General features: G+C 39.0%; 1 pseudogene; it reads right to left on the bottom strand.

Annotated features, from left to right (window-relative positions):
* Positions 1-1,144: 1,144 nt before the first annotated feature.
* Positions 1,145-1,558, bottom strand: LOC123850555 (trafficking protein particle complex subunit 2-like; annotated as a pseudogene).
* Between the last annotated feature and the right edge of the window lie 2,728 nt (positions 1,559-4,286).

Raw genomic sequence — 4,286 nt, 5'->3', positions numbered from 1 at the left:
GAGAAATTGAAGAACTCTCTCAGATTGGAGGAGTTGAGGATATGGGACATGTAAATGCAAAGGTGGGGGAAACGGCTCAAGTTCAAATAAAGTCTGCAGATTGGCTAATAGTATTGTACCAATATCAATTTCTTAAATTTGATAGAGTTATGCACGGTGTTAATATTAGGGGAAGCTGGAGAATGTAAATGGGAACTCTGTTATTTTTGCAACTTTTCTCTAAATCTAAAAATTTTTTATAAAAGGAAAGAATAAGGGTCACCTGGGTGTCTCAGTTGGTTGAGTGTCCAACTCTTGGTGTCGGCTCAGGTCGTGATCTCAGGTTTGTGAGATCAAGCCCCCATCCTGGCTCCACACTCATCAGGAAGTCTGCTTGAGATTCTCTCTCCCTCTCCCTCTGTCTCTTCCCCCACTCTCATGAGCGCACACTCTCTCCCTAAAATAAGTAAATAAATCTTTTTAAAAAATCTTCTATAAAAAGACAAAATACATTTGAAAACAGGTCTCTTTTAGGTTCCATAGAAAAAGTTTACCTTTAAGGTTCAGAATGGTCTGGTTTCATAAGGCACCTATGGACTTACGGTATATAGAGAGAAGCAGACTTGTGGTCTATGGAGAAAGAACCAAAAACCAACTGTTAAGGTAACTGAGACTTTCCTTCTTGCTTTGCTCCTTGCTGACTTAGTATTAACAGGTTGTTTTGGTTTTCCAGGTTTGTACAAATGAACCCCTAGCTCATATTACAAATGATTGCAATTCCTTGCATGGGGTAATGTAGCTCATACAATAGTTTGTTCTAAAGTTTTAAATCTGTCTACCCAAAACTTGACAATGACATTTGGTTCTAGATTGGGACATTAAGATCAAGCTATCTGAATGAGTAAAGTCAAAAGCTCATTCTTAATTTTTAGAATAAAGGTATTTTCAAGGTTGTAAAGAGTTTATAAATAACTTTTCACAAGCAAATATTGATCTGTTGACAATCGTAAGAAACTGAATGTACTGTTTTGAAATATTTAAGGAATTTCATTAGGTTTAGATAAATTCAGACTACAAGTAACACTTTTCCAGGCTATTTAATCAAGTTACTCACAATGTACACATTCCTGAGAAGACCTGATTATAGTGACATTGTTTATTTCCAAATTTCAACTTAAAAGGTGTTTCTTCCCAAGAAACTGAACTTTTCTGTCAAATGCGCTTGATCGAGTAGGAGAATTGGGTTCATAAAATGGATTCATTGCAAACTTTATGTATAAATCATAGACATCAGTATAGAAGTTTTTTATTCCATCTTCTTGCCTTATGTCATGAAGCATAATAAATCTCATATGACCTGCAGCAAAATGCTGAAAGAGACCACTCATTGAACTTGTCCACAGGTTTCAAGTCCATGCTGCTGGACAGTCACATATTCTCATCTACGAGGTCGAGAGCAGCATGAGCTATGAAATAGTTCAGATGACGATGATCATCTTTGGAGTCTGCTTTTCCAGCTGGCGAAAATTCCATTTCAAAAATGGTGGCCAACAATTACAAGGTAGAAGCCTCCAAACATTGTCTTCAAAATACAGCTCCTGCAGGGAGAAGCCAACAACGGAAACAGCCAGTCACTGCCCCCATCCTTTGCTTTTTAAAATGTATGCATTGGGACTTTTCCACACAATCAATATTTAGACATATCTCATCTTACCTTGGATAGCTTTTCATTGTGTGGATATTCTAGGCCAGAGCCCAAACCCTGCCTGTTTTCATACCTGAGCTGAGAATAGTTTTAAAGTAGTACCTGCATAATAACCTCTATTCTGCCTTTTGGTGCATAAAGCCTAAAATACCATCTGGCCCTTTAAGAAAAGCGTGTCAATCCTCATTCTAAAATTCTAAGGTTGGCCAGCAGCCTACTGAAAGGCCATTTGAACTGTTTCCAATCCAATGCTATTATAAACAATGTTTCTGTAACATTTTCATTTAGCGGGTTTTGCCCTCAGGTATATCTGTAGGGTAAACCACTAGTCAAGAAAGAACTCCTGGATCAAGGGGTTGATGCATTTTTATTTTTGACAAATAATGCAAAATGGCCTTGGAAAGAAATCACAGCCGTTGACTTCTCATCAGCTGTGCCTCTTCCCTATCTGCCTCCAGTGTGAACTACTGATCTTTCTAAATTTTGCTGTCCCATTGTTGGAATTTCCATTCCTTTCATTGGAAGTTAGGTTGAGTACATTTTCTTTTCTCTTTCTTTTTTTTTTAAGATTTTATTTATTTGAGAGAGAGAGAAAGCAAGAGACTGAGCACAAGCTGGTGGGGAGGGTCAGAGGAAGAGGGAGAGGGAGAAGCAGACTCCCTGCTGAGCAGGAAGCCCAACAAGGGGCTCGATCCCAGGACCCTGGCATCATGACCTGAGTTGAAACCAGATGCTTAACCGGCTGAGCACCTTTTCATTTATAAACTGCATGTTCTTGTCTTTTGCTCATTTTTTTTCAGGTGGTTGGATTATTGATATTTACCAGCTCTTCTTGTTTTTAAATAACAGTTCTTTATATATTAAGGCAACTGGGTTTTTGTTGTATGAGAAGCAAAATTTTTTCCAAATTTTTTATTTTCAAAAACTTTTTAAGTAAGTATTTTTCCTTAAATAGACTTTATATGTACATAAGTGTAGCAGTCTTTTCCTTTATGGCTTCTGTATTTTATGTCTTACTTAGGAAGATCTTCCATATTTAGAGATGATCAAAAACAACCCTCGACTTTTCTTCTGGTGCTTTTATGTTTTTAAAAGTACTTCAATCCATCTGGAATTGACTTTGGTGTAAGGAGTAAGGTATGGCTCCAGCTGGCACTCAGCTGTCCTGAAGCCACTTATTGAATAATCCATCTTTTTCCCACTGCTTTGAAATGCCATCTTTCCATACATATTTGGGTCTATTTTGGAGTTCTCTAATTTGTTCCATTGATCTATCTGTACATTCATACGCTCTTTCAAGCTTCTTCTTTTTTTTTAGATTTTATTTATTTATTTGAGAGAGAGAGCACAAGTGGGGAGTGGGGGCAGAGGGAAAGGGAGAAGCAGACTCCCCTCTGAGCAGAGAGCCCAATGAGGGGCTCCATCCCAGGACTCCGGGATCATGACCTGTGCCTAAGGCAGATGCCTAACCGACTGAGCCACCCAGGCGCCCCTCAAGCTTCTTTATTAAGTATAGTTTTATTTATTTTAGGATTTTATTTATTTATAACACAGAGAGAGAGAGAGATCACAAGTAGGCAGACAGGCAGGCAGAGGGGGAGGGAGAAGCAGGCTCCCTGCTCAGCAGGGAGCCTGATGTGGGGCTCCATCCCAGGACACTGGAATCATGACCTGAGCCGAAGGCAGACGCTTAACTGACTGAGCCACCCAGGTGCCCCTAAGTATAGGTTTATAATGCCTTTTATTATTTGGAAGGGATAGTTTCCCCTGGTAGCCTTCTTTTGTAGAATTTTCTTGGCTATACTTGCATATTTTACTTTTCTTATGAACTTTAGAATCAGCTCATCTAATTTAAAGGTAGATATTTCCATCGAGATTGCATTAAGTTTTTAGATAAATTCAGAGAGAAAAATTACAATACGATTTTTTCCTATCTGAAAACAGGGTGTGTCTCACCAGTTGTCCAATTAAAAAAAGATTCTTTGCTAAAGTTTTAAAGTTTAGGTTTATTTAGATTCATTTTAATCGACTTTATTTCCCAGGTATTCTGACTTCAGTGGGTATTGTAAGTGGAATTTTTCTTCTATTGTATTTTTTAATCAGGTCTTTTGCACATCAAAAAGCAATTGCTTTTTGTATATTAGGTGTGTAAGTGGCCACATTACTGAACTTTCTTATTATTTATTTTTCAGTTGATTCTCCTGGGTTCCCAGATATGCAGTCACATCGCCTGTAAGTATTGATAATTCTACTTTCTCGTGTAAGTGAATCACGTTTACTTTTCCTCCAGGATCCATTGCAGATCCATGCAAGGAGCACCTGGTTCTCTCCCGGAAGTCTGTGTCTACAGCTCCAACGGGCTCTGCTCTCTATTCTGGGTCCCAGCGGCTGATTTCCCACCAGCATAAAACTTAACAGAAAATTATTTTAAGCAAAGGAAAGAGAGGATTGTATCTGGAGTTAAGATCGTGGATGCACTCTGCCAGATCGTAGAGTAACAACCCGTCTAAGGGAAGGAGATGGGTTAGCTGACCAGTCCAGCCCTTGTGGTAAGAGCAACCAGCTACCACCCAGCAGCCCACTCCGGGTGTGATTCGGGAGG

Source organism: Mirounga angustirostris, unplaced genomic scaffold, assembly GCF_029215605.1.
Source record: "Mirounga angustirostris isolate CCGP_5_RB_7025 unplaced genomic scaffold, mMirAng1.0.hap1 SCAF_10, whole genome shotgun sequence".
Taxonomy (NCBI): domain Eukaryota; kingdom Metazoa; phylum Chordata; class Mammalia; order Carnivora; family Phocidae; genus Mirounga; species Mirounga angustirostris.
The sequence above is the reverse complement of the archived record's forward strand: the minus strand, read 5'-3'. Positions and strand labels throughout refer to the sequence as shown.